Genomic DNA, 22,929 nt, shown 5'->3' on the forward strand with positions numbered 1-22,929 from the left:
TAATTTTCAAAACAAGACTAATCACACGCAAAAAACCAAAATAATGTTCAATCATACTGACAAATACCAACAGAAGGTTCTAACAAGTGTAAAACAATAGGGAAAAAATAAAAATTTAGGATTTGAAAATGAAACAAGTGAGTTTTTCAAAATTTCTAGGCATGTGCGCAGGCTCTATAGTAAACAAGTGCGCATGTGCTCTGTTTCTAAAGGGTAAGTGCACGGATCTGCACACTGTGCCTAAAGTAAAAGTGAACACAACAGGAAAATTCAAGAAAAAATAAAAATAAACCAAATCTAGCCCAAAATCCAAATTTCAAAACTTTCTAAACACTCAAGTAAGGCTTGTGCAGCAGGTTGAAAAGATCAAACAAGGAAAAAGACAAAGATTGAAACGAGTCTTGGTGGAGTCACCAATTTCTTATGAGGACAAATCCCTCTTGCGGACAAGAGCAATCTCCCTAGACTGCTAAGAACCCTAGTAACAAACACACAATATCTGCTACCTTTCTCTAAGTTTTGATCGTTTGAAAGTAATAGAATGAAAGAGGCCTCTTACCGGTTTATCGAATTGGTTGATGAAGTCCCTCAAAGCTTTTGATCATGCACTTTTTGATGCTCCAAATGTCCTCTTGTCACTCTCAACAGCTTTTCCGCAATGTTATGAAAGAGATATGTAAATACAAAGATAAACAAAAGATCAAAGCATACATGATATAATAAAAGAGATAATGAACTAATTAACCAATTATACATGCAAACTGATCAATTATGCAACCAAAACTCATCTAGGTGATCAAGCAATCCTACAAATCAAATCAATATAGATGTCACTGAGAAAGGATAATTTCTTCTATTTATAAAATTGGAGAAAATCCTTACAACCATGTAGCCTTGATGTAGCAAGCCCTTTCTGCAATCTCCAACCCTCTCCCTTGCAAGACAAGCCTTCCAACCTAATCTCAACAGCATAAACCTACTTCCAACAATCCTCTCTAAAACCCTAGACCTATAAGGGCTTTATAGGCCAAGGATGAGTAGTTATGGATCCAGTCTCCAAGGGATGAGATCCATTAGTGGAATAGATGTACCACAAAGGAAAGGGAGTTACTCCATGATGGGAGGGATCAATACTGAATAGACACTCATTCGAAGCTTTTTGGTTGGGATAGATGCTACCAACAATGCTTCTAGACTTTACTTTTTATTTTTATGTACTTCAAGTTATGTTAGCAGGTCATAGTGGAAGATAGTGCATACTTTTGCGCAGATAATAATGGTCTTCCCTGCATATGTGCAGGAAGTGACTAGGAAACTGCGAACATAGCCAAAATCAAGGTTTTTTACCCTAGGATCTATAAATTCCACCTTCTTTGGGATAATATAGTTTCAAAATCTGCAGGGTAATGCTCTGAAACACATGTGTGGATAGAAAGAGATCATAATTGATCATAATTTTTCTAATAGGGAAAAATGACATGTGACACTCGTAGATGCATGAAACTACTCACTTTAGGCTACAACCTAATTGAGGCTCCAACCTCTACAATAAGTAGGCTCCAAACTTTGTAATGAGTAGGATTCAACCTGATTTAAGGCTCCAACCTCTGCAATTAGTAGGCTCCAATCTACTCTAGGATCCAACGTGAATGAGGCTTCAACCTCTTTTCTATGCTTGCTTTTGGACCTCTATTTCATCACATTTTCAAATTGGATCCATGTGTAATGTTCCCAATTTTTGTGAGTGTAAAATTCACTAAGGAGTTTTGCCAACTTTTGGTGATATTAAATAAAAAGGAGAAAATATTATTTTGTGGGAGAAAAGTGGAAATTATTATTTTAATGAAGAATTGTGGCAAAGTAATATTTTATTAGTGGAAGGTGGGGACCACCAAGGGAGAGGACTAGCAATTATAAATATAGCTTGGAGGTCTCCATTTGTTATCTTTGATAATTTGACAATTCAACATTAGTTCTCTTGAGCTGCTTAGACAAGACAACCATGTTGTTCAACAAAGGAATTTCCAAGCGGAAATTACACCCTCTTCGGAGAACTTCAAATGTCTCCCTAGTGAGGAAATTTGGGGAGCTCAATTCAGAGTTTCCATTGGTCATATTTGCAAGTTATTTCAGCTAGTAAGTTTTTCTTCCATGGTGTAGAAGTGGTTCAAATTGCTTTTGGGGAGATCAATTATGAAGAAGTAGAACGCCAAAGGATTTGCAGGGATTTCCCCTAATTTAGCCAGATATTTTGTGGTGATTAGCAGGGCTGAGTTGAGAGAATTCTTGGAGCTGAAATTCTGCATTTCTGGAAGTGCATAGGGGTTGGAGGAGTAGAGGTTGAGGAGAGATAAAGGTCGGAGATTGGAGGTATTCCTCAAGGGAGAATTTAGCCAAAGTTGGGACAGATGTCAAGTGGTGGATTTGGGCTTAATTCTGCAGTATTAGTTTTATGGGGAACTTTCTAGCCAAATTGGGAAATTTTCACTTATTGGGGGTCACCGAGGATTGGTGGATTCAGCCAAAATCCTTTTTGGGTTTTTGTGGGTTTATTGAGAGGAGACTATGGCTAATTTTACAAAAAAAATTAGGCGATATTCAGACCTAAAATCCTAATTCTTATATCAGGGCGAATTGCTAGTTCCCTGAGGAATTTGCACCATTTTGTGGGTTCAACTTTGGCTTGGAGATAGGCCAAACCCTTTTTGGGTTTTTCTGGGTTTTTGGTGGAGAGCTCAAGATTAATTTGGCAGAATTTTCTAAGCATTTTGGAGGCTCAAATAGGGGTTTCTTTCAGCCAACAATTGTAGAATTTCCAGGACTAGCGTAGAACATTGAGGAGAAGGCTTTCCTCTGCATTCGGGTAGCATCTTTCTCACCTGGGATTGTTTATTTTTCTTTGGCAAGCCCAGGTGCACACATTTCATGCATTGTACTCTTCTCCATATATAATAAAATGGTTGAATTTTGGTGCAGTTTGGGTGTAAATTGTGGGTGTTCGATTGTTGTTTAAATATTCCAGTGTTGTATGGTATTTTACTTTGCTTATCACTATTATTTCCTTTTTGGAACATTACACCATGTTCATAATATATCATTGAATAAGTAACCTACCTCAAACTGCTAATACAACTTACATACTCTACCATACAACCTGCAATCGCTATATTGTCATGCAACTTACAACCATCATCTCAATTGTCACTTAATTCATGTCAATCTTTATTGTTTCTTATCATATTTTTATCCCAAACTCTGCTTGAACCAAATTTGCAATCTGGAAAATCAAACCCTTCCTTGGCAAATATTCATTTCATGTAACCAAAACACCTGCAACATGCTCATAGACTTCCAAAATAGAAAAAATAGTTATTGGCCATCAAATATGAGTCAAAATGACATCAAACATGTCTAGCTACATATAAATCTAAGCCTTGATCACCCAACATCTTCTGGTTTGAAATTTGGATCAATAATTACTTCAAAAACTATAATAAACCATATATTAAATTAATTGTTCGACATAATCACAGTTTCAGCATGTGTTCTATAATTTGATAGAAAATCAGCACGACTTCTACAAAATAAGCATTGAATTCTTGTGCAAGTCACCTGAAACTGCTAATAGTGTGATGAAAGGGGGTGAATATATTAAAATTAACCAACCTGTTTTGCATCATGGGTCTTGTTGAAGAATGTAACTAGTGTCGGTCTTCAGAATTATATTTGATTCATGATGTAACGTATTTGTCAAAAGAAAGAAAGAAAGAAAAAAATATTATTAAATAAATTGACTTATTAAAGCATGGGTTTCATGTTTGGGTCAACTATTTCTAGGTCAAAGCCTCCATTGAAGGCTTCTATGGTTTATGTAAAGTATCCTTGTCAATGTCATAATGTAAAAGACCCTTCTTAGGCTCTATTTGTCAAGAAAGAAATTTATTTTGATGTAAATTAGGTCATCTAGGCCTCCTCCACCAACTCGGACTCAAACTAGATCTAGTTGACCTAACTAAGGGGTAGAAACTCCTATATAAAGGAAGCAATTCAACCTCATTTAGAGAACTCACTCATCAAGTTTGATCTGAAAATTTTGGGGCCAGAAAAAGTGTGAAATTAAAGGGAAGAAGAGGAAAGGGATAGCAAAGGAGAAGGAGGTCTCTATCAAGCACAAGAATTCGAAATTATCTCTCTCTCTCTCTCTCTCTCTCTCTCTCTCTCTCTCATATGTGCAGTTTCAGAGCTCCTAGAGGGGCCAAAACTGTAGTGCTGAAGCTGGGTCGAAATTCTGGGTTGTAGCTACTAGACAAAAACATATTTTTAAAGGTTGTTGAATCATATTGGAAGGCTGACTTGGTGGAGGAGGAAGTTCTTTTGGTCTATGGTCTTGGTCTATCTCAACTTGACTTTGCTAGTGGAAGAGTTAGACTAGGTTTTCCCCTATAAAGGGGCTTTAACCTTGGCAAAGTGCCTACATCTGGTGTCTTTGGTCTTTGTGTTTTTCTTTTGGCAAAGATAAAATAATAACACAAGAAAGTTAATAAGAACTCAAAGATAGCACAAGTAGTTATCAACATAAGAAAATATTTCTACCTTTATGACTTTCTAACATGGTATTAGAGCTAAGGTGAAGAAGAAGTAAAAATGAAGGCTGAAGATCTATTGAAGAAAAGGGGATCAAACAAAGGACATTAAGGAAAATGATAATATAAGAAGAGAAGCATACTTCCTAAAGGAACTATGTCAACTTCAATGAAGGGAAAGCTAGAAGGAGCCTCCAACTACAAGGCATGGAAAAAGAGGATAGATCGTATCCTCAAAAAGCACAAAGTTTTGAATCTTATTTAAGGAAAAGTCAAGAAGCCTATTGATGAAGCATAGAAATACAAGTTCAGAGAAACCGAAATATTGACCATGAACCTAATAGTGGATGGAGTAAAAGACAACCTAATTCCATACACATCCAACATAGATTCTTCTCAAGAAACGTATGAGGGTCTTTCCAAATTATTCACCATCAAGAACATTGGTCAAATAGAAAGCCTTAAGAAATAATTAAGAACTATTAAGATGATGAAAGATGATATTGTATCATCCTACATTATAAGGATATCTAGAATCAGAGTTGAACTCCAAGAAATAGATGAAGTTTTACTAGATTAAGTGTTAATTTTTCTTAGGGCTATATTGTTCTTTGATTTGATAATTGCATTTCTTCATTAATGCATTAAATTCACCCCATAACATCATAACATTATTCATATTTACATCATTATTCGACAGTGTACGCAACTACGTATAAAGAACAATATCATCATCATCAATGCAGCAGAACATAATGGAATAATAGAAGAAAAGCTTTCACACATAGAGACACCAAGATTGGTTGGAGACCAGGGAAAAACCCAATATGGGGAAAACCCTTTCAAATTCTTCTTCTTATTAGATAGTCATCAAATGATTCAGCAAAAGATAGTATAATGATACATATCTTCATCTATGAAACTAACTAGTAAAACAACTACAACATCCATGAAATGAACCCAACAAAGCATATACTCAAAACCATGATTTTGGGGACTGTAATGAACTGTCAATGTCTGCGTTCTCTGTGGTCAACGAGAAAAAAATTTGGAAGACTAAAATTTCATCTTATAGATCCTAGTCACATGGAGGAGGAGACATGTGAATGACTATGGCTTCCCCAGTCACTCCCTTAAACCTGGAGAGCGAGCAAATAGGGTCATATCTGGACTGCAGAAACCCTAACTCCCAGTCGCATGCACAGTGATTTGTTTATGTGACTGGAAGGCCCAAATCACATGCATGAGCCTTTGTGGGAGAAACTATGGTCGAAATCCTTCTATGTTGTTCTGGTGACTGTGGCCCAAAACCCTAGATATGAAATGCGAGCTTTGGACCCTGCAATTTCACCTCAGATCAAACCTATTCCTCCGTGGACAAGCCTTAGACCTGTGTGAGCCAAAAACCAAGTTAGGAGAGTGTCTCATCATTGTTTTTAAATGAGGTATAGGACATTTCTATTTATATCCTTCCAAGGTGGTCCACTTTTCTATAGGGTTGACCTTATCAAATATGCACATATGGGATTTTCTTCATAAGTACACTTTCCCTTATCCGATTTGAGTGACTTTTAGGTTGACTTTGTCCTCTAAAAAAGAGGAATTCAATGCAATAATTATCTCCATAGAGTGAGTTTTCCAAAGTAGAATTTAACCATAGTTGTATAATTTTAACACTCCCTCTCAAGTTGGGAGAATTCCACCTATCAATATTTGTCCATCGATCAATATCGCATACTGTCATCATATGACCCATCTCAAGTATCTCATTATCTTGAATAATCACTGATCATCTCAATTCATCTCTTTCTTATTCCTTCTTGTTTCTTGATTGTTCCTACTCATATGTTGAACATTCTCGAATCTAAAAGAAGAAGAATTTGTCATCGGAGGGGAGCATAAGCTAACCACCCTTTATTCATCAGGCTAATACCCATAATCTCTACTAGTGGGTTACTACTTGGAATCCCTGTCAGCAGGCTACTACCCAGAATATTATTTAGTGGGCTACTACCCGGAATATCAGTCATTGGGCTACTACCTGGAATATCGGTCATCGAGATACTACCTGAAATATCAGTGAGGAGTCAGATCTACGAGTCACATCAACATTGGAGATAATCATCATGGAGCATAGCTCAACCTGGAAACACATTAGGGAACATACTTCAACCCAGAATCTCATGGGGTAGCTACTACAATGACCCCATATCGAATAATAGGTGATATAGAGGAGTTGCTACGCAACCCATTCTATTGCCTATTGGTCTTCCTAGCAATGAGCCTCAAACGTCATGTGGTAGAAAACCTGCATCATAATTTGAGCTTGGATGAGATATTTGACTTGCCAAGAGGTAAGGATCACATGCATCCAAGCCTCCTCAACCCGTTGGTCAGATAGGGAGGGACAATCCCAACAAGCCAAGCTTGTGGGTATGATGCCAACTGGGGTATACTCTACAAAGACAAAGTAACGTGAGCTACTACTCCAACCCTATGGGTAACAGATAGGGGTGTACCCTATTGTCCATAGTTCCCTCAACCCCAGGAGTCCCCCATCTCAATTCCACACCCTGGGAGCTCAAACAGGAGTCCCCCATCTCATCATACTCATATCTGGTATAAGCTTGATCATCAAATAGCATTTGTCTCATATTCATGTAGGTCATCAAATCAAATATCATATTAGAACATAAATAATCATATAATCACAAAAGGATAACATATTCATCCTCCCTCTCAAGGAGGTGCCAACCACAATCTTAAGCTTTTCTTGTACAACATCATTTTCTCAATATATGAAGGTAGTTAAGTCCCATCTAAATGCATGACTTTTTTGTCATCATAATGTATCCATGTCATATCCAAATCTTTCTCAGATGGATCTCCAAGGAGCTTCTTCGAAATTCCACATAGCTAGCCATGCTAGCAACATCATACTCAGCCTCGATCGTGTTTAAAGTTACAAATCTCTCATCCAAAAATATCATGGAAGATATCATACTAAGGCAGCACCTAGATGAACTCATCAATAATAATCCCAAATATGTTATCGTAGTGAGATCTATAGTCCAAAACATATCTCAACATTAATTCAAATTTCTAAATAATCATCAAGCTTCATGTCAAAACTTCAAACGCTCCTCATCTATATCCATCAACCAAATCTAGTTAAACTACTACAGCACAAATTTAAATGGTTAAATCATAATGACATATCCATATGCATATCCTGATCACCTGCAAACACAAGTTTAGTCAAAATTTTCACATTATAGTAAACATTCAAACTTTCCTATCATTTATGTTGTCTGCTTCATGTCTGTAGGACCAACATCCTTAAGGTGAACATCTGATTTCATGCACAAAACTTCATTTTTGTGTCCTACAGGCATAGTTGCACCCTTGACCTTACTTCTGTGCCACTGAGAAGCTACAGTCACACCTGTAGAGTTGTTTCCATGTGACTAAGGATTAGGGTAAAGGAAACTCTCTCTCCTCAGATTAGATCTTTGCTGCAGATCAACAATGTCAGATATTTGTCTATTCATGCCCATAAATCATACTTCAATAGTAGAGAATATGTATATAATGAAAATTATAGTAGGATAAGGGATCTTATGGAGAGGTTCTCCTTCTAAATAGGAAGCTACTTTAGACATCTTCATTCATGCCATCAACCTGTTTATAATTCTATCATGCATCAGCAGATTTGTTAGATCATAAAGTCAAATTGTACCACATATTTATCATGGTTATATCATGTTATCATCATCTACTTCATCATGACATCAATATGTCATCAAGGTTTAGTTTGAAAGAGCTAATAGGAGTGGACTTCAAGGATCATGATTACAAGCATTACTTCTTTTTCACATAACTCAATCATATGCCATAATTACTAAGCACATCAAAACATAACCATGGTCAACAAAAGATCCTAAGTATTAGTCTCATATTTATACTTCCATCATCTTGGCTACCATGTTTTTCTCAAACAATATTAATAATATCAAGTTACCATCTATATCAAAGATCAATATTAAGTAACCTCATAGAATCAAGAAGTTCATCATGTTTAAGATGTAAGATACTTGTTCAATACCAAGTGCACCATTTCATCATAAGAGCCATGAATCCAAATCCCTTTCATATGCATGAAAAATACATTCTCATCATACCTTAGGGCTTATATTTCCATCCAATTTGCAGTTGAAACATACCACTATATATACCTTGTAGTGTTTAGATACATGTGCACCTTCTTATTTTACATAGGTTGTTTGTAGCACTTTGTCTCCTGTTGTAACATTATCTGGTTTTGATAAGTTAGTATATTAGTCAAAATAATTTTAAAATGTTAAGTTAGGATATGGATGCAAAAGAAAGAAAAGTTAAAATGTTAGGCCAATTTAATGTTTTATAGGCATCCATATCAATAAAATGTTAGGTGTTAGCTACCCTAAATAAAGAAGGCAAAAGGAAAATAAAATGCTAGGGAAGCAAAAAGAAAAGAAAGGCTTCATTTCATGTTTTTATAAATGCACAGGCTACTAGTCAAAATGCGCCACAAGTCAATTATCAAATATTGTTTTCATGTGCAGAAGAAAAAGGAAGAGGAGTAAAGGTTTTCTCTAAGGTTTATATATCAATTATTTTGGTATTAATCCTATCCCTAAGTTTTAAATCCCAACATTACCCCTCTGCTCACATTTCCCTCCACCCACTTATCCCTAAGTTTTAACACCCCTCATATATCGCACATATTCCTTACGCATTAAGTATTTAACTCCCACCAGCCCCACCGAGTGTCCCATCATGTCATAAGTTAACCCTCCGACACCTCTCACTTCATCTCCACCCATCTCCCAAGATCCGACGGCCCATATGACTTTTCAGCCCCCCCCCCCAACCATCTGAGCTTTACCATCGGGGGTGGGTCCGAAATGGGCGGTATATGAAACCGCACCCTCCCCTACGTGTTATCACCACAATTTTTCGGACCCCTCTCAAGTGAAACCGCTAACCACTCTCCCTCCCTTCGAAAAGTTGTTTCCCTCACTTCCGATACTGCTCTCCTACCCATTGCGCTCCCTCCACTTACCTTCTGCCACATCATTCGCCCATCAACTCCATCAAATCACCTCCGCTCCCTCCAAAATTAACTTGTTAAGCAATTAATTTTTTAGCTGTTAATTAAACGGACATGCGCCACCTTCAACGAAAAAACCAAATATGCTATATAAACCTCCCTTTCACAGGTTAAAATGTTACTGAATTCATGCACTATCACTATTATTGATTTGATTATAGGTTTCTGGATTAAAAATTCAACTCTTTCCACCTGCCAGCGACACTATTCCCTCATTCTTTTCAGCCTATTTCCTTTGTCCTTGCCTCCAAAACCTGACTCCTCTCTGCGTATTCAAACTCTCAATCCAGTTTTCATTCATGTTCCTAGCCTTAGCCAAGATGCCTCCAAAGGACAAAGGACCAGAGGAACCTATCAATCCTCTCATCTATCCTCCCATAGATCTTCATCACGTCCCTTTCGCTGACAGAGACTATAAAATCCATGAGACTCTCTGTGAATTTGACCTTTTTGAGATGTATTGCTAGCTCGAGGATAAGTATATAGACAAGTCAGATGATATCTAGTTGTGGGAGTCTAATTTACCCCACTACATTTTTCCTCGTACCCACAACACCCCAGATTTTATTACAAAGTGTCATGCATCATATTTGCCAAGCCAAAGGGCCATCATTACCCCCATTGGAGAAATTATGTTTACCATTACTCCTCAAGCCATAGACCAGATGATACAAGCCCCTACAGTACAAGATGCTAGCTCATTTTCCTATGAAGCATTTTGAACTATACCAGAAATTAGAATTTGCCAAGAGGGACAAAAACTTGGAACTTTTCTTGACAGAAGATGCTTCACTACCAAAGAAAAATCCTCCCTATCCCTCCTCTATTTTCCCTAAGAGAGCCAACAAATTATCATAGTTGTTTCCTACCTCCTTGGCTACTACTTTGATCAGTGGGTAGATGAGGCCATCATAGGATTTTTGTCCATTTTCTCTGTTGATTCTAAGCCCTCCATTGTGTTTAACTTCAACCAATTTCTTGTAGAATCAATTCATCAACAACTTATCAAATTTCCAACTGAGGAGGTATTCAAGTATGCCTCTATGTTAGTTTACATGTTCTTATACTTTCAGGGGGACAACATCAACCTTTCCTTGCAAAAGCTGGATGCAGAAGGAAACCAATAGTCAGTCATCTTTTGGACTACTCTGGTCATGAAGGAATAGAAGTAGTACACATATAAACAGTTTAGAGAGATGTTTGTTCATATAACAATCAGTCTTCTGAGTAGCAGGATAGAACCAAGGATAAGTGAGGAAATAAGAAAGGTGTTGCAGCTGTCAAATCAATTTCAGACAAGGCAATGGTACCTCTACGAGAACTATACAGAATTAAGAATATTTGGATGTCAGCTTGCACCTTACAAGCTGCCCAAATTCTTCCCAATGAGGATTTTTTCTCTAGAGTACATAAGGCAGATGATCAATATGGATGAAATCCACTTTTTTGTTGCCAAGAAGAAGTCCCATTTTAAAATCAAAACATAGATTGACCCCTTCATTTGCAACAACAGGGCAGCAGGGGAAGAAGCAGATAAGCTCTTAAAGGAAATGCAGTTCAACCTTAGCTTTACCTAGTCATATGATCCATTAGGGATCATTTCTAAATTAAGAGTAGAAACCAAGTCTACTCCTTACTTTCACACATCCAGGCCAAAGATAGAGAAATACAAAAATCAGCTAGAATGGGTTGAGAATACCCTACAAGAGGCAGAAGAACAGCAGGTATCATCATCTACAGTGCAGACTCCTACCATGCAGGAGAAAATAGCCAAGAGAAGCAGAGAGGAAGATTCCCCTTTATGGACTGACATTTTCAATGAATGATTTAAGATAATGTATAGAAAGAAGACCAAGATTAGTTCTAAACTAAGCCTCAGCAAGGACTCAGAGCAGCAGACCATTATCACCACTAATGAGCCACTTGTTTCCTCATTAGTGGGTGATCATACCACACGGTCTACCACCACCTCCACGACTTCACAAGAGCAGCAGCAACTTATGTAGACCAACACATCTACTACAAGCTAGATAGAGAAGAGTATAATGGACATCTTCAAGGAGATAAAATTCAAGAATGAGGCCTTGAAGATTAATACCTACAACCAGTTCTGGAAGAAGACTTCCAGTGCTCAAAGCAAGTTGTTTTCAGCCTTTGATTCAGAAAAAGGAAAAATGAAAATCGCATTCCTCCAAGCACATGTTGCACGGCCCAAGGCACAATAAGAATAAAAGAAGACAACCTTTGACTTTGATGTAAAAGATATACATCCCATTAACCAAATGGATATGCATAAGAAAACTGGGGAAATAATATTTTCAACTATCACTAACACTATTATGAGTTTATCAAAACCACAGGTTACCTTAGTAAATGTGCAATCACAGGTGTGGATAAGGTCTCTGCACTTTCCAAAAACACCAGGATTAAAACCCTGGAGGACTTGGTAATCAAACTCGGTTATGACCCTTCAAACATCAATGCTGCAGAGGAACTTGTGAAGAAAAATAATTTAGACATAGCAGCATTAAGGAAGTAGTTAAAACTGCCATCTACAAAAGATCCTCTAGCCAAGGATATTGAAGAGACAGAGACACAAAAGGTAGATATGATGAAGCTCATCATGGAGTAGACTGCACAGCTGAAACAAATGGAGACAAATATGGAGAAGTTGATTAAAGAAAAGGAGAAAGCTGCTAAAAATATTGTTGTCCATTTGGAAGCACTTACTATCATATCCATTCCTACAGCCATATCTGCTAAAACAAGTACAAGAGATGTTGCAGATCAGTTGGCCAATGCAGTACAAAACTTGTCTGTCTGGACTGAAGAGATAAAAAGTTGCAGGATCAAGTGAAACTTCTAAAGGATCTTCAAAAGAAAATTGAGACTTTTCATGCAGTAGAGCTTCAAATAGCTCAAAATTAGATAGAGGCATGGAAGAATTCAGCAGTTGAGTATTCTATTGGCTCTCCACTGTGTCATGTTAAAGAAATCATTTGGAATAATATTATTGAAGAAATAGATGAAATCTAGACATGTATCTAGTCTATTTTTTGGCAAAAGGAACTCATGGAGAAATCAAAGCAACTATCAATGCTCAACTGGGAGAAATTCCTGCTATAGCCAACAACATCATAAAGTTCCTTAATTCGAAAAACAGATATGAGCTAGATGATCGAGGAGTGGATGAGAGAGCAGAAACCATCCTAGAGGTGAAGAAAGTTCTAGCAAAGAAGAACTTAGTTGTACAGCTGATAAAGAAGTGTCACACTCTAGAGGTAGCTGTTAACACATTTTTCACTAGGATTGATGCATTGAACCAAAAAGGTTTTCCTTCATTGTTTGTAATTAATGAAAAATTAATGACCAAGGAAGACTACATGAAGAAGCTTTAGGACATTGCCAAGGATACAGCTACGTCCTCCAACATCAATGGTTCTATGACAGGAAGAGTTTTTTACGAATCCATCAACAACATAAGTTTTATTCAACATGAGATAAAACACATTTTTACTGTAAAACCCAATTTTTCTCAGTATACTGAGGTAGATGAAATCTACCGCAAGGTAACCAAGATCGTTATTCTAGATGAAGAGTGGTGGGATAAGTTGTGTGAATTTAAAGATTAAAGGACAGATCAGCTTCACCAATGCAGCACCTGAATAGTGGCCACTCAGCAACTGTTCTCCTTCAAAGCAGGGCCATATGTTCAAATTCACTCATTTTGATCGAATTACTTCTTTTCTGTTAATTTTGAGTTAATAATAGAATGTTGTGTCACTTAGGCATTTATTGTAATATTTTTGTGATTTTTTTTAAATACTTCATTCTGTCGAAGTATTCAGGGTTGAACCCTTGAACCAGCTATCAAGCAGATTTGTACTACACTGGAGCATTTTGAGATAATAAAAGATTATGAATTTTCCTCATATTGTTTGTCTCTCAGTGAGTTGTTTTCATCTTATTTTTCATTATGTCTTCTTCATATAAATTAATTATTTTACAGTCATCCGATTTAAAATTTAATTGAATATCAGTTTTATTTTGAATTTGTTGTGAAGTTGTAATTTAAATAAGAGATTAATCTGCATAACTATTTGTTATTGTAAATTCCTCTTTGAAAGTAAATTACACTAGATTTCTGCAATAGTTTAATTATATTATGTTGATCAAGGAAACACTGCTTTCTTGATTTCTTCTTATAAATGATTATATACTCAGTTTGAATATTAAATCACTTATACCTCTACACATTCTTCTTATCCATCCACATAAAATCAAAATAAACATGTGTATGTAATGAAAAACCTTTTATTTTATTAAGAATATTTCTAAGTTTAAATCACTTGTTTATAAATAGTTCATTGGTCATCCAATCATTAAAATCAACAAAACATTATAGATGCTTTGGCATAACCAATTGACCTTAGGTTATCTCAAAGGACAACATCAGATTGGCGTCATTGTCGGGGAGTGAAGAATTGAAAGCTAAATTTTCCCTAGGGCAACGATTCTCCCTTTCCTTTAAGGTGAATAAAGGATAAGGATATATGTCAAAATATGTCACCTGTTGATTCCACTGGTCCAAGATGGCGGATTTTAAGCACACTAGATCTCGTTTTGCTTCTGAGATTGTTAAACCTCTACTGAACCCAAAAAGACTTATTAGAGGAGCCTCTTTAAGGAGAAGACATAGAAGACCTTCTTCTTCTTCAACTTTAAACCCCGAAGACATCTCATTTGTAGATCCTTTTACTTTTGTACCATCCATCCTGATTAGAGTGAACTACCTCCTAGGGTTTTTGAACTCCATTCTAGAGGAATATATCTTCAATCATCCTTTTTAATACAGTCACTTGAGTCATATCAAGTCCCTTCCATTCCTATCAAATCACATCTGAGGAAAAATTTGGTTTGCATTTACCCGAATTCAAGCCTCAAGATTTCATTACTCCAACTCCTTATTCTATTCCATCAACCTTTACTCATCTTGAAGAGACATTTTCTATCTATTTGAATCCTTTGTTTGAAAATAAGGAATACTTTCCACCAGAAATTCAGAAGTTGGTTATTAAAACCCCTTTGAGATCCTCAAAAAGGTATCCTCCCTCTTTCTCTCCTCCACATACTAATACCCCTATGGATTCATCTTCATCTCCTAAATCTTCATCTTCATCATCCTCCTCTTCTTCATCATCATCCACTCAGTCACCCCATACTCCTACTGTAATGGGCTTTCGACCCATTGTACAAGCAAGGTATGCTGCTTTAGTTCTCCCTGCAAACTTGGGAAATTTTTCTGATGGATATCTAAAACATCTACCAAGATTTAATGGAGAAATAGGTCCCTCAGCAGAAGATCATGTATCATCTTTCCTAGACTTTGCTGACAATATGAACATAGAAGAGGAAAATGTTTACATGAGATTATTTGTACAATCTTTAGAAGGAAATGTTAGGATTTGGTTTAGGCAACTCAGAGCTAACTCTATTAGAACATGGAATGAGTTCATAACTATCTTTAAAAACCAATGGGGGGTAAATAAAGATCCTGTCTACTTTCTCACTAAATTTGAATAATTGGAGAGAAACCCCAGTGAACTAGTTGTTGAATTCATCAAAATATTTAACAACATATATCATAAAATGCCTATTGATTATAAACCACCAGTAGCAGCTGCAAAGGTCATATTTTCCAAAGCATTTGATAATGACTTTGTAGTCATGATAAGGGAAAGGGTTTCTAATACATTGAAATACATGCAGACAAATGCTATAGAGGTAGAAGCCAATAGGTCAAATTTTGGCAAACTCAAAGCTAAAGCAAAGAAAGAAGAAAGAAAACTAAAAGCTAGGGTTAATGACTCATCCTCTTCCAAATCTAAACTTGAATATCAAAAAATTGATGAAATTGCATCTTTAATTATAAAATTTTCTAATAGGATTTCTAAAATTGAAACACAACCTAGAAATGTTCAACAAAATGCTGTCAGACCTCAAGCTCAAACTCAATTTTGAAGAACTCCTCAAATGAAAATTCTTCAGAGACCACGTTCTGATCAAAACATTCAACCACCTTTGTTGATTCATGATCAATGGCCACAGGATATAAGCCCTTTAATCACTGAAGATATCAATAATATTGATTCTTCAACAGTACAAATGGCAATAGTTCCTTCACCTCAGTCTTTTGAACAAGAACGAGGATATGCTCAACTTTCAAAATACCTAGCATTATCTAACTTTTTGATTGTAGAATTGAATAAGAGATATGATCTAAGACCCAGATCAGGTCCTGGTAGACCTCCAAAATCTACCACCATAATTGAACCTGCAATGAAAACCATTCAATCACGAACTTTGGCACCTCAGACTACAGATTCATCCACTGAAACCTCTTCATCTGACAAGACTATTTTGACAACTTTTAATATTGAAAAGGAATTGGAAAGGGTCAAAATTCCTATACCTTTAGCTAAAATTTCCAAAAACCCTGGTTATAAAAATCAAGTGTCTAAATGGATTCAATATTCTAGTGTAGATGTTGAGGGAGATGTTATTAGTTTGCAAGATGAAAATCCCTCGGTTGTATTGGGCCCTAGTTCTGATATGATCAATGAAATTGTTCCACCATTTTATGTAACTTTAAAGGCTCATGACTTTCTTTTGTATAACTGCATGTTGGATTTTGGAGCTTCTCATAACCTTATGCCAAAGGTAATTATGGATCAGCTTCAGTTACAAGTTACCCATTCTTATCATGAGCTTTACACATTTGATTCCAAGAAAGTACCATGCCTAGGATTGATCAAAGACCTACTTGTGACCTTAGCTCAAATACATGTCAAGAGTATAGTTTTAGACATAGTTGTCATTGATATTCCTGCCAAGTTTGGCATGCTCCTATCTAGATCATGTTGTGCTAAACTTGGAGGATGACCTTAGCTCAAATACATGTCAAGAGTATAGTTTTAGACATAGTTGTCACTAATATTCCTGCCAAGTTTGGCATGCTCCTATCTAGATCATGTTGTGCTAAACTTGGAGGATCACTTCAGATGGACATGCCTTTTGCTACTATTCTAGTCTATGGAGGTGAACATTTAAGGTTATATAGGGAAGTCAGATTCCTTCATACTATTTGTAGATCTGATCAAGCAAAAAAATACCCTATCTATGCAGTAGATCAGGATTTTGGTTGCTTTCAGTTATCTTCACAAAATGCATAAAACACTCAACTTGCTATTGAAAATATAGTTTCCATACCTAAAGTTGTAGAATTAGATATCTGGAAACTTTATTTTGATGGATCTTTCTCAAAAGAAGGAGCAGGAGTAGGAATTGTTTTAATTTCACCAAATAAAGAAAACATAACTCAGTCATGTAAACTTGAATTTGAGGTCACCAATAATGTGGATGAGTATGAGGCTTTTCCTCTTGGTGTTGAGCTAGCTAGGAGTTTAAAGGTTCAAAACTTGAGTGTCTTTTCTGATTCTGAGCTTATAGTGAACTAGGTTAGAGATATTTGCCAAATGAAACACCTAAGGCTTAGGTCCTATAGAAATGAAGCTTGGGACACAATTGAAAATTTCTTTCAAGGATTTAACATAACTTCTATTCTTAGAGATGAAAATATGCATGCTGACTCACTAGCTATATCAGAAAACTCTTTCAAAATCCCTCAGCCAGTATTGTTAGAATACCAAATTCAAGTCAAGTATAGACCATCAATCCTTGATAACCTTAAACACTAGCAGATTTTTGAAGATGATGAACAATTAAAATCTTTTCTTCAAGTCATTGATGAATTCTCAAATATGCAAATTGAAGGAGATCAAAATGACATTCAAGAATTAAATCAACAAAATCCAGAAACTTCATTCAGTCCAAAAATTCTTGACCATGATATCATCCAATTACCTAATAATTTTATCCCTAAAGGATTGGTTTTGTTGGAAAAAATATTTGACAATAATGATGTCTCTAAAATTCCCTTGTTTAACCCACTTGAAGAAGAAATCGAAGAATGAAATATTGGGACTTTGGATGATGTGAAAAATATTAAATTGTCATAAACCTTTCCTTCAGATGTAAAAATAAAATAATTGAATCTTCTTAAAAATTATAAAGATGTTTTTGCCTAGTCTCATAATGAGTTAAAAACTTATGATACATCTTTGATTGAGCATAAGATTCCTTTGAAACCAGAAGAAAAACCCTTTCAGCAAAAATTAAGAAGAATCAATCCCATAATAGTCCGGTAAATGCAATGATAGTCGATCTCTGTAAAGAAAACATCTTTATCTAAAATCTGCATCCATATAATAAAATTCCACCAGTTCATATTTCCGCAAGCTTGTTGTGTCATTTATCGTTGTAGAGGTCCTGTAGAAATGGTATCAGAGCCAAGTATTGTTTGAGTGGATTTTGATGTGAGATATTGTTTGAGTGGATTGCGAATTCGCTTGAGTCCTGAATAGCGTTTGAGCCCGTTGTTGCCGGTGTTGCCGTTGAAGGGTGTTGAAGACGTTGGACGAGAATTCATACTTCGGTATGCGAGGAAGCCGCAATTTCTCTTTCAGAAGAAAGCCGCAATTCTGCTTTCATCATTTTCTGCAAGTCTTTGAACGGGTATTTATCTTTCTTAAATCTACAATGGATGCATCTAGAAATTCATCTGCTGAATCTTCTGAGTCTATGGGAATGTTTGGAACAAAGCATTTTAAATCTATAAAGACTGAAGAAGAACTAAGATCTGGTTTAGAAGGTTTATGTCGATCTGAATCTACTTCTGGTAATTCTGCAATAATTGAGCAAGAAGAAACAGACCCTACTGTAAACTGGAAACTTCCACCAGTCTCTCCTCAGGATGTTTATCGAGGACTTTCCTCTTTTAATTTTTGTGCCCTCATCCAGATAAAAATCAAAGAAAAATCCATTAAAGCTGATTTAACATTGAATGCTATGTTGACCATCTCTCTCTTAGAAGCCAAACATATCAAAGCAGCTCTCAAATCTGGTTATCAGTACGCCCATCTGGGGATGGTGAGGATAGGACTGAATGCATTGCATAGAAAAGGCCAAAAAGCCTATGTATTCTCAACCCTATTTGATAATCGATGGACTACATTTACACAAGCCATGATAGGTGGCATTGAGACAAGCCTTGCTGAAGGCCCTGTACAATATGATGTTTTTCCAGACTTTTCTGTTGCATTAGATGACCCAAATGTCCTGCAATGCCTAACATTAGGTATTCAGACTGCAGGATATGAAAACTTCAAAACAAAATCAAAAAAATTGGCCATCTTTTATATTACTTGCGTCCGATTTTATAATACCACAATTCCTGCTGTGTTACACACCCGTGACAAAGATGAAGTCCGAGTCACTCTCATCTAGTATGAATCATCCTGTAATCCTATAGCACCAGTCTATGTTTCCCGCAACTATTTGTGTCCTCCCGACGACTGGGTAACCAATTGGGGGAAACCCATAAAAAAACCTGTTGCTGCAGCACAGTCAATCATTACAGAGATTGACGGTAAAGTTACCACAAGATTTCCCAATGTTAACGCAGTTCAGCATGGTGGACCCTCTGCTTCTGTCTCTTCAGTTCCAACCACAATTAGCCAATTACATCCTGCTCAAACCTCTGCACCTCCGCAATTTGTAATTGACCAAGTAGTATATGATTCCATCAGAAGATTATTTTCACAGCCAGGCCCATCTCAGCCATTCAGCTCAGTTTGTGATCATCCACACTACTCAAAAACATTTTGCCAATTCTCCTCAGAGCCGCCTACACCACATGGTGAGTCATCAGACCGTCACAGGATCAATATGATCAGATTCACTCCTCCGTCTGATTCCTCCGAGGAAAGTTACAAAAAAGTGGTATTCTTTAACCCAAAAGAAGAACTACTTGTACACAGAGTTTCTAGTTCTTCCACTTATGGTTTGGGTTATGTTGATTCTTCACCTATTCCTGAATACAGAAGAAATCCTATTGATAGGAGTCCAAAGCATGTAGAAATTCCTTCTGATTCAGAGATAGTTGGTTTTTTAAAGATTTTTAAAGGTATCAGTCCATATGATCCAGAAGATCAATGGAAAAAGAAAATGTTCAATTGGGATATGTTTACACATGAAAAAGAACATTTGTACTTCGAGGAAGTAATGCTTCTTCCAAGAGATGATCACCCTGCCTTCAACAGACAAAATGTTGAGAAATGGAAAAAATGGATGAAGGCAGAAAACCAATGGATATCATTCTATGAATGGTATTATCCTTCTGCAAATATAATAGAGCAATCCTTGATAAAACAATTCAGAAATCAGGCCAAGCAAAAAAGAATCAAGGATCCAGAAAAGTTTGTAGAAGAAAAATTGAAAGAAAATCCAGTAGTAATTCCTCCTCCTTTGAAATCCCATATTTTTCAGCCAAAAATTCAGAGCATGATGAATAAGCCAAATATTCCTAGATCTTTGATTACTGTTCAAATTGAAGGATAAAAATTACTAAGAAAAATTTGTTCCCAGCTCCATGTAAATATGATACGAACTGGAACACCAAATAAACATAAGTGGGAACTTCTTGATGGAAACCTTTTGGAAACAGATACATAATTTCCCCCTTGGAAAATTTTTGTGATAAGGAGTCAAGATGGAAAATTGTACAAACTACTTCCATCTCATGCTGATGACCCTTCATTAGCAGCAAGAGACTTAGTTGCTACTACCAACTGGACCAATCTAGCTCTGTCTAGTCTTGAGAAATTTGTCAGTTCTAAATTTGAGAGTATTGAAATTGCTAATTATGAAATGAGGAGTATGCTTGAAAGTATTTTAAGGAAACAAGATTATAACACAGTTTGCTTGAATAACAGTGTAACTACTCTAGCAGAAAATGATAAAGCTCTTGCTAAGAGCCTTGACAGGTTGCCTTTTACAGATAGGATAGATAGAAAAGAAGACCCATGAAGCTACCTCTACTCATGGAAAAGAAATAGTGAAGATCAGTAATTCCCTAGATATTGTCAAAAAACAAGTCTGGGAAGTATCTCAAGGAATTGAATCTTTGAAAAAGAAGCCTAGGGTCGAAGCTTATAAATCTGCAACTATATTTTCAGAACCCAAGACTTCTGTCCCTTATTCTATTACTCCCTCTGTGGAAAGCCTCATCAGGACACCCAGTTCTATAACCTTTCCACCTCCTACTTCCTCTCATCCATATTCTTTGTTTGTAAATCCCAATTTCTTTAGCCCACATCCTGACACAAAACAATCCAAAGAAACTGAAGAATCAAGCAAGCCTGAATCCTCTAATTTCATGTTTGAATATTCATCCACTAATGATGAAAAATAAAGTTTTGATACAAGTATTCATAAGATAGAAGCATCATTGTTTGACATGAGTCTTCATAAGATAGAAGCATAACCACAAATTGAAGATCTTGAAATCTGTATCAATAACTTCTCTGTGACAGACCAAGAACAATCTGATAATGATAAGATCAGGTCAATGCTACATCTTCCAGATCGAGATGGGAGACTACATGGAATCCTGCTCCTGACCGTAAAGACCTTATGAAATCAAAATACCATAAGGATTGGTCTGCAAATTCTACCTACTCATGGAATATTGAAAATTGCACTGAAGCTGAAATCATGTCTGTATTACATTCCATGCTTGTTTGCTATAGGACTTATCTTGCAGATGATATAGGTCCTACTAATGCCATGAGAAGGATAATTGGAGGATTTGAGGGTACATTAGATTCTTGGCTAAAAGCTAAGACATTAAAAGAGCCAAGTCTCCTTGCTGATTGGGAACAAGTTGTTGTCCTAAATGAGGATGACACTACTCACATAGACCCTGTCACTCATATGCATGTCAGCAATATGATAGGAAAACTCCTCTATGCCATTACTGTCAATTTCATTGGTTTCCCCCAGATAACCAATAATATTACGACCATTACTCTGCTGGCCATGAAATTTCATAATATGCAGCACTTTGATGAATACTTTAATGAATTCCTTCACAGATTGCACACATTGACTCCAGATCTCATTCTTGAGCCAAAATAGAAGGAAATTTTTGTTGCATCCCTTCCCCAATGGGTTTCTTCTGTTATTGTCAATAAATTACCAGGGAAGGTTGGTGATTATAAATTTGGTATAATCAGACAAGCTGTAAAGGCTATCATTGATGAATTATGTTCAAAAATGAAGATCGCTAGAGCAGCTACTAATCCTAAAAAGCCTCATGGTTACCAGCAGCTCTGTAAGCAATGACACCTTGGTAAAGCTGGAAATTCTGAGGGGCATAAGAGAAGAAAGAAAAGAAATTTCAAAAAGAATTACCAGATTTCCCAAGAAAAACCAAAAGGAAAACATCACAAAGCAAAACCTTATAAGCATACAAAAATGTTTTCCAAAGACAGAGAAATAATTTGTTACAATTGTAACAAAAAAGGCCACACAGCTCCAAACTATCCAAACAAAAAGAAGGATTCATCTAAGAAGAAAGTTCAGTATAGAAATAAGAAAGGAAAGATAAATTCTTTTGATCTTCCTAGCAGCTGTGATGAGCTTGTATCTTCTGATTCTGGGTTTGAAAATGATTTTAACTTTGTTGACTCAGAAGAGTCATCTGATGAAGAATTTTGTAATGACCCACATTGTACAGAATGTAAATATTGTGACTGTGATGATCCTGATGTTTGTACATGTAATGCAGTCAGAATGATGAAGACTGATTATGATGAGACCAACAAAAATATTTTTGCACAGATGATGGTTGCTACTGATCCACAGATGAAAGATATGTACAGATCTTTGCTAACAGAACATTTGAAGAAAACACCTTCTAGTCTGAAGAATTCTCCAAATAAAGGGTATGTACCTCCTGCTACTCTTTTCTCAGTAGAGGCCTTAACCAAACAATTTAGAAATGAAGATTTTGGAGAAGATCTTCCACAGACTTTGCCTGCAGTTCATCAGGCAATTAAGGAATTGAGAAAAACAATCAAGGAGAACAGGAGACTGTGTGTTGAAAAACACAATGAACTAAGTCTAAGGATATTGAATGCACAGGCATATCCTGCCTCTTCATCACAAGGCCCTGTTTCAGGAAAAACAGAAAACTGGACTTATCATCCAGGACAAGTTCAACAGCAGTACAGC

The sequence above is a fragment of the Pinus tabuliformis genome, chromosome 7, assembly GCF_031772625.1.
Source record: "Pinus tabuliformis cultivar Carrire ecotype Pingquan chromosome 7, CPIR1, whole genome shotgun sequence".
Classification (NCBI taxonomy): domain Eukaryota; kingdom Viridiplantae; phylum Streptophyta; class Pinopsida; order Pinales; family Pinaceae; genus Pinus; species Pinus tabuliformis.